The sequence below is a fragment of the Balaenoptera acutorostrata genome, chromosome 14, assembly GCF_949987535.1.
Source record: "Balaenoptera acutorostrata chromosome 14, mBalAcu1.1, whole genome shotgun sequence".
Classification (NCBI taxonomy): domain Eukaryota; kingdom Metazoa; phylum Chordata; class Mammalia; order Artiodactyla; family Balaenopteridae; genus Balaenoptera; species Balaenoptera acutorostrata.
In genome coordinates this window covers 79,274,232-79,289,027 of record NC_080077.1, presented here as the reverse complement: position 1 = coordinate 79,289,027, position 14,796 = coordinate 79,274,232, and the positions used below count along the sequence as shown (strand labels likewise).

At 37.6% G+C, this 14,796-nt stretch overlaps 1 pseudogene; it reads left to right on the top strand.

The window, feature by feature from the left end:
• Positions 1-13,844: 13,844 nt before the first annotated feature.
• On the top strand, positions 13,845-14,565 carry LOC102999120 (transmembrane protein 41B-like; annotated as a pseudogene).
• The last annotated feature ends 231 nt before the right edge of the window (positions 14,566-14,796 follow it).

The following is a 14,796-nucleotide window of genomic DNA, read 5'->3' as shown; positions in this document are numbered from 1 at the left end:
ACTTTCAGTCTGTGTGTGTCCTTGTATTTGAAATAGGTCTCTTGTAGGCAACATATGAATGAATCTCCCTTTTTTATCCGTTCAGCCATTCTGTGTAATTTGATCAGTGCATTTAGTCCACTTACATTTGAAGTAATTATTGATAGATATGTACTTATTGCCATTTTGTTGGTTGTTTTCTGGTTGTCTTTGTAGTTCTCTGTTTCTTTTTTTTTCTCTTTGTCTCTACCCTTGTGGTATGATGACTTTCTTTAGTGTTATGTTTGGATTCCATTCTCATTGTCTTTTGTGTATCTACTATGTTTTTTGGCCTATTGTTACCATGAGGTTCACATATAACAACAACCTATCTAAATAACAGTCTATTTTAGGTTGATAGCAATTTAAGTTTGAACACATTCTAAAAACTACATTTTTACTCCCTCTATGTTTTATGTTTTTGATATCATATTTTACATCTTTTTATTTTGTGTAACCCTTAACTAATAATTGTAGTTATAGTTAATTTTGGTCCTTTTGTCTTGTAGCCTTCATATTAGTTTTATAAGTGGTTAACCCACTACCTTTATTATATATGTGCCTTTACCTGTGATATTTTTACTTTCATATGTTTCCTTGTTGCTAGTTAGTGCCTTTTTTTTAGCTTAAAGAAGTCCCTTTAACATTTCTCATAAGGTCAGTTTAGTGGTGATGAACCTCTTTAGCTTTTGCTTGTCTGGAAAGCTCTTTATCTCTTTCACTTCTGAATGATAACCTTGCGGGTAGAATATTCTTAGTTGGAAGTTTTTTCCTTTCAATACTTTGAATATATTGTGCCACTCCCTATTGGTCTGCAAAATTTCTGCTGAAAAAATCAGGGGATAGTCTTATGGCAGTTCCCTTGTACATAACAAGTTGTTTTTCCCCTGGTATCTTTAAGATTTTCTCTTTATCTTTAACTTTTGACATTTTAATTATAATATGTCTTGGTATGAATCTCTTTGGGGTCATCTTATTTGGAACTCTCTGTGTTTCCTGGACCTGGATGTCTGTTTCTTTCCCCAGGTCTGAGAAGCTTTCAGCCATTTTTCTTCAAACAAGTTTTCTGCCCCTTTCCATCGCTTTTCATTTCTACCTGAATTACCATGTTTCTGTACTGGCTTTTTTTCTTTTTACTATTTAGTATTTCTTTTAGTGCAGATATGCTAGAAACAAGTTTTTTTTTTCTGTTTTTTTGGTTTTGTTTGTTTGATTGTTTGACTTCAAACATCTTTATTTTATCCTTCAAAATATTTCAAGGATATTTTTACTGGGTAAAGAATGCTAGGTTGGAAGATATTTTCTTTTAGAACACTTTTTACTTTTTCATTGCTTTCTGGCTTTGATCATTTCTCTTGAGATGTTAGTTGTCAGAGTTGTCATTGCTCCTTTGACAGTAAATTTGACTTTTTTGTCCCTGACTGCTTTTAAGTGTTTTTTTTTCTTTTTTTTTCTTTTGGTCTTTGTTTACCAGCAGTTTTATTATAATGCACCTAGGTGTGGTTTTCTTTGTATTCATACTGCTTGGGGTTTGTGATGTTTCTTGTATCTATAGATTGATGTTTTCTAGTTTGCATGAAAAATACTCAATTTCTCATCAACTACTGTATCTGCTCTATTCTCTCGCCTTTCTCCTTCTGGGACTCCAATTACACATACATTAGATGTTTTAACAGTGTCTTATATATCTCTGGTGTTGTTTCTGTGTTTTTCTTCTCCATGCTTCAGTCTGAATATTTTCTGCTGCCTCATCCTCCAATTTACTTATTTTTCAGCTGTGTCTAATTTGATGTTAAATTCAACCCTTAGTTTTTAGGGGTTTTTTAAATTTTTCAGTATTTTTTCTATTTTTTGTTCAAATTCCCTATCTCATCATTTATATTTTGAAAATATTAATCACAGTCATTTTTAAGTCCATGTCTGATTCATCCAGTACCTGGATTGCCTAACGGTTTATTTGTTTTTGTCTATTTTTTCTCTTGGTTTTCCATTTTTTGAGCCTGATCTTTGGTATGCTTAGTAAGGTTTTTATTCAATACAAGCATTTTGAAGGAACAGTTGCAGGAATAAACTGAGGCTTTAGATGTTATCTGCTTCCACAGAGTATTTACTGATGCTTCTGTCAGAAAGAATAGAGGCTGATTACCTTAATTCAATCATGATTGATCTATCAATATTTCAAAGCAGTTTCAGGAATTATGATGGTTTCTTTTCCGTTTGCCATTATTCTTAGAATATAGCCCTTCAGGATTCCCAAATAAAATCCTTCATGATGTATCAAGGCTCTTGCTCTTTAATGGGCATTAAATTTGATTTTTTTTCTCCCCAGTGAATAGAAATAACTGAAAGTTCTATTTAGATTTTTAGTCTTTCAATCATAATTTTTGCTCAGTCTCGCAACCTCTCAACTGCTGCTTCCAAATTAGTAAATCACTCAAAGGACAAGCATTGCAGAATACTGGACTAATCTCAATGCATTTATATTTCTTTTGGAGATATTGGCATCAAGCCTTGTTGCTTTGTAGCTCTCCAATATCTTCAAACAAACATTTTCCCCCAAAATGTTTGGAATCTATCCAGCATTTCTAGTTGGTCTCAATGCGGAAGTAGGTCTGATACATTCTACTTTCTTATCTGGAAGAGGAAGTTGGCCTATTTATTTGTAAAAGGACTCTTTCAAGGTGTGTTGATACAATAATTGATTATCTAGTTTTTAGAGTAATAATGAAGTGTTAGTTTACTTTTTTCTGGGAAAAAATATAACTGTTAATGTATTTCACATATTACAAATATAATATAGGTTTATGTAGAACTTTGAAAATTAAAAAAGCATAAAGAAGAAAATAAAATCACCTGTAAGCTTACCACCAGAGATAAATCCTGCTAGACATTTGATATATATTCTTCTGTTGTTTTTACTCCACAGTATTTTTTCCCCAAAATATGATTATAGGATATACACAGTTTTGTAAACTTCTAACTTAAAATATATTGTTAAAAGATATATTATCTTTTATATTTATAACTAATAATATATAGACATATAGTTAAAATATACAAAATGTATTATTAAAAGATATAAAACATCTTTCTATGTCATTGAATATTTTTCTCCTGCATATTTTTTTTGTTTTAGACAGTTATCATAATTTAATAAATTATCATTATTAGATAGTAGGTTGTTTCTCAATTTGGGATTGTTATAAACAGTATTTAGATAATTATCTTTATATACATTTATGAATTGTCTAAATATAAATTCCTATAAGTGGGATTGCTGTGTCAAAGAGTACAAATACCTAAAGGTTTTTGATACATATATATAGCTAAATGGCCTTCTAGAAAAATTATCAGTTGACTTCCCTCCAAGAGAATATGAGAATGCCCATTTCCCTACACCGTCTATCACTGAATAAAATTCATTTTTATTGCCAACTTGATAGATAAAAATGGATCTTTTTTACTTGCACTTTTGGTTGCTGGGAAAATTTGCTTAATAATTTAATTGTTAATTAGCTGCAAAACTCATTTGCTAACCATACTGGAGAATATAATAAATAAAACACTGCCATGATTTGGAGATTTCTGATTATTTATGTTTGACTACATATGCTATGTAACTGCAACTAAAAGGCCATTTATTCAGTACCATCTCATTATCTTCTCTTCCTAAGAATGAACCACTAACATGCATAAATACAGTTTGCACAAATGCTTGAAGGAAGCAGAGGAGACTGGCTAATTATGAGAAGAAGGGCACAGGAAGAGATAACCAAAGTGGCACAAGAATGATAATCTTTAAATAACTTATAACCAAGTAACATCAAATCAACATATTTATTAAGACACTCCATCTTTTCTATCCTTGATTCCTGTATTATTCTGCACTTTTGGCAGGTTGCTGACAGGCAATCTTCTCTCAAAAGTATTGTTGGTCTCTAATATGTCTGTAAGAGCTTTCTTCAGACTCTCCTATTGCTGACTGGTATCAATTACACAAAATTATGTAAACACCTACTCTGTAGAGACGCAACAGGCAAAATCTTCCTGCCTGGCACTTTAATGCAGTCAAATTCAGCACCACGATAGCAGTAGTCACCAATTCATTTCTAGTATAGCAACCAATAAGGAGACCTTCATTTCTCTCAGAACCTAGGTAGCGTGTAATAAATTCTCCATATCTTCACAAATTTTTAAACGAAATATTTTTACTCTTATTCTAACCTTCAGAAATGCACTATAACCAGAACACAGACTTAAAATCAAATGTAATAACATCACATGACAATAACACTTCATTTTATTTAGAAAATTGATTCTAAATTATAAAATTATAGCTAAAAGTTGAGAAAGCAACTAACTACCTCAGCATAGTGGTACCAGACAACTTGAGTTCTAATCCTGCACCCACCACTTACTAGATGTGTGGCCTCTGCATATTTCTTAACATCTCTGTGCTTCATTTTATTTGAGCGTAAAATGAGAACAATAGTAAATACTTTATAGGGTAGTTGCAAGGATTATATGGATTCATACGTGTAAAGCCCCTAGTGCCTGACACATAGTAAGCACCATAAATTGTTTTGTTATTATTGTTATTACTAATATTGTCAAATAATTTAAAAAGGACTATCCATGAGCATTCAGGGAAAAAAAGTGATGATCACCAGGAGCCAAAATGTATTCATAATGAGTTACCTTTCTTCTACCTTATACAACTGCCAATTCAAAAGATGTACAAAACTTGCCCATCTTTCTTTTTTTGAAGTTTCAGTTTTTATCTGTGGAAAATAAGTAAAAAGAAAGACTACTTCCATAATTAAAGAGATTTTTTTAAAGAGATGTAGGAAGATAAGGTATTAATTCAACAATTAGGGCTTCCCTGGTGGCACAGTGGTTAAGAATCCACCTGCCAATTCAGGGGACACGGGTTCAAGCCCTGGTCCAGGAAGATCCCACATGCTGTGGAGCAACTAAGCCCATGTGCCACAACTACTGAGCCTGTACTCTAGAGCCCACAAGCCACAACTACTGAGCCCGCGTGCCACAACTACTGAAGCCCGCATGCCTAGAGCCCGTGCTCTGCAACAAGAGAAGCCACCACAATGAGAAGCCCACGCACCGCAACGAAGAGTAGCCCCCGCTCGCTGCAACTAGAGAAAGCCACGCAGCAACGAAGGCCCAATGCAGCCAAAAATAAATAAATAAATATTTTAAAATAATAAGATATTAGAAAAAAAACAATTAAGCAGCCTGAAGCCTTTAGCTCTGAAGCACCTTGTTTCTTGCTGACTTACACCATACAAGTTACTAAAACAGTCAGACTAGCAAGAAAGTGCCTCCAGAGTTTCATAGAGCAAAGACCCTACAAGGACTCAAAGACTCTAAGTGAAGACTAAAAACAGCCCAGCAATATTACACTGTAATAAATGGCAATTGTCAATAAGAAAAAAAATTAAAAGGAAGTGGCAGCATCTGAAAAAGGCAGTATTTTACTTTCTTGCTTGCTTTATATGTAGATCTTGTCTTTTAATGTTTCCTGTAGACTCTGGATTTATCCATATGCCAACCATATCCAAAGCACTGATGTCTGAATAAAAAAGTGTTTGCAGGTGCTTGTGTATGTATTTTAAACAAAACTGGTTTTCTTTGACTCTTAATCCTTTTCTTTGGATGCTTAACATAACATTCTTGGAAACAACTCTACTGCACAAACATGCAAACACTGCCACCTAATGGCAGCTACCCATTTTAAGGCAGTCAAACAACACAGACTGCTGTGACATTTGAACGCCTTTCTAAAGGGAAGCAAATATCACACAATCAGGCATCAAGGCTCAAGTTCTAAAACCATCCATCACCCTTATGGTCTCTTGAGAAATAAGTAATCACAAGAAAAACTTCCCTGAAACTCTTCCCTGAAACTTCCCTTTAGCCTTGCTTACAGGATCCTTAATCTTTCTTGTCTTTCTCCTATCAGTGGCTTTCATCTTGGCTGCTCTCCTCTTTCACAGCACCTTATCTGTAAAAATTATTTTAAATATAACAAACTCTATTTTTAAAAATACAAGAATGGATTTAATTTGACAAACTAAGGTCATCAGTTATTCCTTGGTCTTTAATTAGATGATGAACTTCATATGAATTCTTTCTCATGAATTTAAAGGAAAAAGAAAAAGAAAATCAACTCAGCCATTCAATTCAATTTTGTTTCTCCCTTCTTGTCTCCAGCCACCAAGTATCTATCAGCCTAGCAGGACAGTGGCAGAAGCCTGGAGTGATGCTGGATTCTAGATCCTTCTAAGCACATTCACACACAACCTTTTCATAAGGGAGTCAAATAGCCCCAAAAACATTCAAGTTTGGCATCTCCTCCACACAATCTTGTTTTTTAATTTCTTCTCCTAAAACCACTGAAGCCCAATGAAAGATTTACTGTCTCTTCCCTTTCCACTTTTCCCATTTAAGCAGTCTTATTTGGCTCTGGACTCACCAATTCAACAAAAACAGTTAATTACTTAAAGCAAGATTAGATTGTGCCCTATGATATTGTCTCCATCTGCCATAAAAGAAAATTGCAAACCCAACTTACTAGCTATCATTTTCCAGATTGTGCTGATAAAGAACAGGCTTTGAGGGACTTCCCTGGTGGTCCAGTGGTAAAGAATCCGCCTTCCAATGCACGGGACGCGGGTTCAATCCCTAGTCGGGGAACTAAGATCCCACATGCCACGGGGCAACTAAGCCCACGCACCACCATTACTGAGCCCTTGTGCCTCAGCTAGAGAGCCCACGTGCTGCAAATTACAGAGCCCACGCACTCTGGAACCCGCGCGCCACAACTACAGAGCCCACGCGCCCTGCAGCCTGTGCACCACAATTAGAGAGAGAAAAATCCGCACCCTACAACGAGAGAGAAGCCCGCACACTGCAATGAAAGATCCCCCATGCCACAACTAAGACCCAATGCAGCCAAAAAATTAAAAATAAATAAAAATTTTTAAAAAGAGCAGGCTTTGAAAGTCAGTAAATGTTCTTGTGAGCAGAGCTGACCACAAAATTTGTAAGGCCTAGTGTAAAATGAAAGCACAAGTTCCTTTTTCAAAATACTGGGGATAAAATTGCTGTTGAAGTTACTAAAATGTAAAGCTTTTTCCTTTCTTCCATAGTCTTTCTTTTGACTAGTTACAGTGTTTTTTATTTCCTACTTAATGTCATCTAAGTTAAGAAAAATTAAAATTTTAAATTATTTTTATAAATTAATAAATTGAATTATTTAAATTTTATTTTTTAATTATTATGAGTTTTACTCATCATATTTATATTATGCAATAATAGTTTTTAAATACAAGAGGACTTAACTGGTTGCAGGATCATTGAAATTACATAATTCATGTTTCATAGCTCATACATGAATATGTATTTCATTCTAGCAGAGAAGTAGAAACACTGAACAAAACTAACTCAACTGTTTTTATTTCATTTCTTGGTACCAGCACATTCTACCAACACTCTCTACCTTTGGTTTACTAGTAAGTAAAGGAGGACTGAAAGAAAAATAACTGTCCATTTCTATATTATCACTTCTAGCATAAGGACTTAGCTAGCAGAGGGCCATTAGAGGTTTCCATAGACATTTGTATTTCTTAGAATGCCATTGCCTTTTTTTTTTCTTTTTTTTGGCTACACCACGCGGCTTGCGGGATCCTGGTTCCCCAACCAGGGATCAAACCCAGGCCCCTGCAGTGGAAGCACAGAGTCCTAGCCACTGAACCGCCAGGGAATTCCCAACCATTACCTTCCTTCAGCATTCAAAGCAAATTCTAGTTCAAAAAAGGTATGTTATCAGGACTTCCCTGGTGGTCCAGTGGTAAAGAATCTGCCTTCCAATGCAGGGGACAGAGGTTCAATCCCTGGTGGGGGAACTGAGATCCCACATGCCTCGGGGCAACTAAGCCCATGCACCACAACTACTGAGCCCGCGTGCCTCAACTAGAGAGCCTGCGTGTCGCAAACAACAGAGCCCACCCACTCTGGAGCCCACATGCCACAACTAGAGAGAGAAAACCCACACGACACAACTAGAGAGAAGCCCACGCGCCACAACGAAGAGCCCCCGTGCCACAACAAAAAGATCCCGCATGCCGCAACGAAGACCCAACGCAGCCAAAAAATTAAAAAAAAAAATTGTGTTCTCAGGGCTGTCGTCACCCCAACTTAGTCACAGACATGAAACTTACCTTATGTTTGTTTGAGTCTCACTAAACTCCCATGCACCATGCATTTGCTGGAATTCTGTGCTCAGAGAGCATTGTGAGCAGTTTATGTGAATGGAGTGGTAAGAAAAGGTGGACACATATTAAATTTACCTCTTCTGCTCATACACATGCTCCATTGCCCCAGACTTCACTTACATAACATAAGCTCAAAGATAAAATTATTCATAATTTCAAGACAGGGACAGTAGAGCATTAAACCAAACATGGGTCCTTCTGAGCACAGGGCCTGGTGTGACTGCACAGGACGTAAAACTAGCCCTGCTTATGAGATTTCTTAGGACAGAAAAGCTTCACTTTTCTTTAATGAGAGGGAAGAACAGGAACTTTGTTTATTGAGTATTTACTTTATCTTGAGCACTAGGTTAAATCCTTCACATACACTGCCTCATCTAATTATCAAACAACACTTTGGGGCAGGTATTTTTTTTTAATTTTTATTGAAATATAGTTGCTTTACAATGTTGTGTTAGTTTCTGCTGTACAGCAAAGTGAATCAGTTATACGTATACATATAGCCCCTCTTTTTTTAGATTTCCTTCCCATTTAGGTCACCACAGAGCAGTGAGTAGAGTTTCCTGTGCTATACAGTAGGTTCTCATTAGTTATCTATTTTATACATAGTAGTGTATACATGTCAATCCCAATTTCCGAGTAGGTATTTTTATCCCCATTTACAAAAGGGGAAATTGGGAGTTTTAGAAGCTAAGTGATTTGCCCACTATCTCTCAACTAAAAGGTGGTGGAATAGGGATTTTAACTCTGGTTTCATTGATCCCAAGCCCTGTTACATCCCACTACCTCCTTAAGAGCATTTACTTCACATCTTTTAATGATAAAATATTTTTAAATTGTTACTTTCATATATATCACACATAATAAACGTATATATGCTAACATGCCAATAAGAACGAGTATAAATGAATAAAATAGCACAATTCACATGCTATTAAAAAATAAATCTCATCTAGGCTTCTAGTTTAATATGACAGACTAAACATACACATTTACCTCCTTCCCCTGCTGAAGTTTCATTAAAATGATAATAATGCTTTCTTTAAAAGATATAAACTGTCAACTTCAAAGAACAGAGAATGGAAGCTGTTGGTAAATAAGCAATCCCAAAATCAAGAGAAACAATTCGTAAAGAAAAACATGCAGTGTAAATCCATTTATAAAGTTAAAAAACAGGCAAAGCTAAATAATCAGTGTTTAGGAATACATACATAGATGATAAAACTATTTTCAAAAGAAAAGGAATGATTAACACAACCTTCAGTGTAGGAACTACCTCTGGAAGGAAGGGAATATGATTAAAGAAGAGAACACAGGGGCTTCTATAGTGCTGCTGTTTCCTTTCTTACCTGGAGTGATAGGTACATGGGGATTCATTTTGTTATATACTTAAAATACATAGTAATACTCTTGAATGTATAATGTATTTCCCCCAAAAATATTAACTTTTTAAAAAGATACTGCATTCATAAATAACTACAAGACAGTAGGTACAAGACCGTATCAGATAACAAGAAAACTTTTGGAAATTAAAATTTGATTGCCAAATAAAAATTCAATAGAAAAGTTAGAAAATAAATCTAAAGAACTCTCCCCGATTGCAATACAAGGAGACTGAAACATGGGAGAAAAGATGAGAGATTCGAAAGATTATTTCAAGACATTTTACATCCAAATAAGAATTCCAGAAAGAGAAAAAAAAAAATGAGGGAAAAATTATCACAGAAGCACTAATTGATAATTTCCTTGAAGATTAAGTCAGTCTTTAGACCGAAAGGATTCATTCTGTACCCAGGATTAGATACGTCCTGGTAAAATGTCATACCTCTGAGTATAAAGAAATGATCCAAAAAGCTACCCAGGAGAAAAGACAAGGGAATGAAAATCAAAGATATCAGCCATCTCATCAGAACACAGGATGTGGAAAGGCAATAGAGGAAGGTCTTCAAAATTCCCAGGGAAAATGATTTTTACCCCAGACTTCTATAGCCAACATAATAATCATTCATGAGGTCAGAGTAAAGACGTTTTCAAACATGCGAGGACTCGGAAGTTTGCCTTAAATGCAATCTTTCTTAGGCACGAAAATGTATTTTAAGAAAATAGGAAAGTATACCATCAAAACAAAGAAAGAAGGCCTAGGGCCCCGCAAAATAGTCATTCCCAACTCAAGAGAGCAGTGAAGCGAAGTCATGGCCACACTCTAGCTGTCCTAGAGAGTCCTCATAGAGATGGGAGCCAGGAGACAGAGGGTTGGGATGGAAAGACTCAGGGAAAATTTGAGAATATATAGAGTAAATAATATGGATGGGAGTTTGGAAAAACTTGAGGATAAAACAAAGGCACTTGGTGAAGTGTAAAAAGGAAAATCTATTTAACGTGATGCAAAGAACATTCTCCATTGAGCGGCAGAGTAGTAATAACTTGTATCCCACAGACAAGGACATGTAATACTAGCTGTTACTTCACTCTACAGTGAACGAACATGCATGTGCGCCTGTGCTGGCTCTGGCCCTCCGGGAAACAGTGGTCAAGGCAGAGTTAGAAGGGCAAGAGATGTTTTGGGTGGAGAAGCCTGTGAAAGACAAAGGGGAGAGGGAGTAGGAGTAGGCACGAAAAGCTTCCAGTGCTCAGTGTAGGTCTGATGCCTGTGAAAGGAAAGGAAAAAAGAAGGAGGCTTGGATAGGAAGAGCCCAGACTATGGTACCACTCAAAAAACTCTTAGCCAGCCCTTTGGAAGGAAGTTACAAAGCAAAAATTGCCCTTTGCATGAGTTTCATGTTGGGCAGCAATGGCCAGCACCTAGAACCCCACCATGCTCAGTCATTGGCTAGAGTCACCCAGAGAGTGAGGGAGAGCGTGTCCTCCGCTCCAAGAGTTTGGTGGATCTCAAAGGTGCTGCTGCTGACTGCACCTCTTGCTTGAGAAGCTCTCTTAAAAGGAGACCTGAGTGGCCTAGTATACTTCTTCCAATATATGCAGCACACTCACCCAGACCTCAAAGGACACCGCCTCAAGGCTGTGTCCAATTACTGCATCAGCTCAAAATCCAGGTTTTGTTGTTTGTTTGTTTGTTTGTTTTTCAGTGATATGCCCTCCTTTATATCGGGTCCAGATGTGGTCTAGTTATTTACCAAAAAAACAAACAAACAAAAGCTATTGTCTTACCCGATATACTCAATGGTAGGGGAGGTACAGGATAATCACAATAAAAGCTACCCAATTATCAAATATCTTTGATGACATAAAATACACTTTACATGAAAAACTTCATGAAGTTCACTCATACAGCTTATCTTCTAATTTACGTTTAAATGACATGGTCATGGTGTTAAGTGCCTCTTGGCATTATCAATGATAACTGAGACTGGTCTTCCTAGTATCCTTGCTTTCTTGCCCCTCCTCATGGGGGAAGTTATATTCTGCACTGAGCCTTAGGAGAGGAAACAAAGGCAGCTTCAGGCACTATGATAATGGATAAACTAAATTGAAAACATTACCCATAAGTAATTATGTATCTTAAAAATTATTTAATATGGGGCATATTTTCATGAGATAAAACTTTTATATGATATGTATACTTTAAAAAATGAATCTTAAATTTGAAATAAAAAACGAGCCTATATTGTGCAAATTCCCAGAGCTCATAAGTGTCTCCATTAGCCATTCTAGAAGGCCTCAGTTCTTCTGTCTGCTTGTCCATTTCTCTCGCAGGCCTCTGGTTTGGCCCTCCAGGGGTTTCTTTCTTGTCCGTTATCCTCCTTAGACACTTCTGAAGTGAGGCTGCATAGCTTTCACAACCTACTTCCCACTAATGCAGGTTTGCAGATTTGCAAGTTGCTTTAGAGGTTAAAAAAAAAAAAAATCACAGGCTTTTGCAGGCCTGACATGTGGATCATTTGGTAATAACATTCCCTCAAAAACTTACTAGGATTCTAGTCTTTTAGTTTTCAAGGGATGAACTCAGCCAAAGATTTCATCAAAAAATTGCTTCAAGACTTGAGGACTGACATTTTACTTACAACCTCTGTACCCTGCCTAGAGCAGTGGCAGCTACTGGAAGCCAACTGAGACTTGGGGACAAGGCAACACCCTTAATCTCATCTTCACAGCCAGACTGGTTCCCATAGTCTAACAGGGGTGCTTGAAAAGTTTTGTGGCCCTATTCCTATCTCCTGCTAAAACTGACAGTTCTATAATTGCTTGAATTTGTGTTACAGAATCAGTTTACTTCTTCAGCCCTGTGAGGCCCCAAATTACCAGAACCCCAGTCATCTGAGATTGCCTCAGGCACCAAGTCCCTCATCAAAGTTGTATTTCCCTCCATTTCTACTTGCAAACCAGCTAGTTCTAGCCTGAGCGCTCCTCTTTGTTGCAGGGCCTTTTAAAAGAGGTCAGAAGCTGCCAACAGATTTTTTTTTTTCCCCCACCATTTCCCCTGGAGTTATTGGCTCACTTGGCCCATAATCTGCCCATCCAAGTGTCAGAGGTACATTTGCCACTGTTTTTCCACACCATAAAAATGTGACCCCCCTTTACATTCTGCAATGTCTGTATCCTTGAAACTATCAAATAAATGCACCTAGCTAAGTTTCTGTTACATATAGTACTCTACTTTCACATACCAAATTTTATTAGTTAGGGTATAGGTTCAGCTGCATGAAATACAAACCTGAGCTAATATACCTTTAAAAAGATAGAAGATAATTTCCCTCTCCCATAGAGCAGCAGCAGGATAGAAGAAGGAGGGTAAACAGTACAGCCCCTTCCTTTAAGGACATGTCTTTGGAAGTATCACATATCATTTTCCCTCACAACTTCCAGGCTGGAACATAATGACGTGGCCATGGTTCAGTGGAAAGAAAGCTGGGAAATGGATGGCCATGTGACCAGCTAAAAAAAACCTCAGGGTTCTCCTGCTATTGCGAGAGAGAAGAGAAATCAGGGACAACCAGTCTCCTCTACTACTCTTCCCAAGTCTTGCCCCCTGTTCAAGGGAGAATATTCAAACTAATTCTCCTAAGACAGAATTTCCCCCATAATTTTCTCTGTCAAGACTGATGATGAATAAAATCAGTTCCTCTAAGTCCTGACTTTCAAGGCTCCTTAATCACACTTCCTTCAAAGCCAAGCTCAAATCTCATCTTTCTTAAAATCTCAGGCTGCTCCAACCTGACCTCTCCATTCTCTGCACTCTCAGTGAGACACTTTAGCATCTGATTGGTCTCCACTTTTTCGTATGTGTGTTTTCTCTAAAAAGAATGATCCTGTGCTCATTACAAGAAAGTTCCATGATTTATCATCCTTCTTTTTTGGCTCCACAATATGTATTGAGATGCTAACAGCCTAGAGAGTGCTTGACAAAAATGATTGATGGATCAGAATCCTAAGCCATTAAACACACAAGAATTATGAGGGCGATTAACAAAAATACAATGAAGAATCTGTATTTCCTCTGATGCTGTGTTTGGGGTTGGATTCCTCTCACAAGTGAATTTCTAACCGTTCACAAAGACATTACTTCTTTTTAAAAACATGTATTTCGACTGTGCTCGCGGGCCTGAGGTCGTCTCCGGTGCGGCGGACGTCCTGGAAGCGGCTGCGGCTCTGGCCCCCGGGCGTAGTCAGGAGCCTGCCGCGTGCTCGTTGCTACGGGGCCGCCGCCGCCTCACCCCGCTTCCCGCACCTTCCCTGCGGCAGCCATGACGAAAGATCGCACGCGGGGCGCTCCGTAAGACCCCTCGGGGGACAAGGCAGCGGGGCCGCGGGGTCCCTCGGCGCCAGGCAGCGGAGACCAGCTGAAGGAGAAGGCCTGTGCAGAAGCTGGGTCGGCAAGAATGTCGCTTCTTATATTGGTGTCCATTTTCTTATCTGCAGCTTTGGTTATGTTTTTGGTGTATAAAACTTTTCCTCAGCGTAGTGAAGAAGAAGGAGTGAATATAAAGGTTCCCAGAGATGTGGATGAGGCCAAGGCTCTAGGAAGAGTTTTATCCAGATATAAGGACACCTTTTACGTACAAGTACTTGTAGCTTATTTTGCTGCATGTATTTTCTTGTGAACATTTGCTATTCCGGGCTCTGTATTTCTCAGTATACTCTCAGGGTTTCTTCATCCCTTTCCACTAGCCTTATTTCTTGTTTGCTTGTGTTCTGGACTCGGTGCCTCGTTCTGCTATACGCTCTCCTATTTAGTTGGGAGGCCGGTTGTATATAAATACCTAACGGAGAAAGCAGTGTAATGGTCACAGTAGGTTGAACATCACAGAGAACAGCTCATTAACTACATTATATTTTTGAGAATAACACCATTTCTGCCTAATTGGTTTATTCATGTCTCCTGTGATAAACGTGCCATTGAAAGTTCTTTTTACTGGCACTTTTCTAGGTGTTGCACCTCCCTCTTTGGTAGCAATTAAGGCAGGAACAACACTGTACCAGCTTACAACAGCAGGGGAAGCTGTTTCCTGGAACTCAGTGTTTGTTCTAA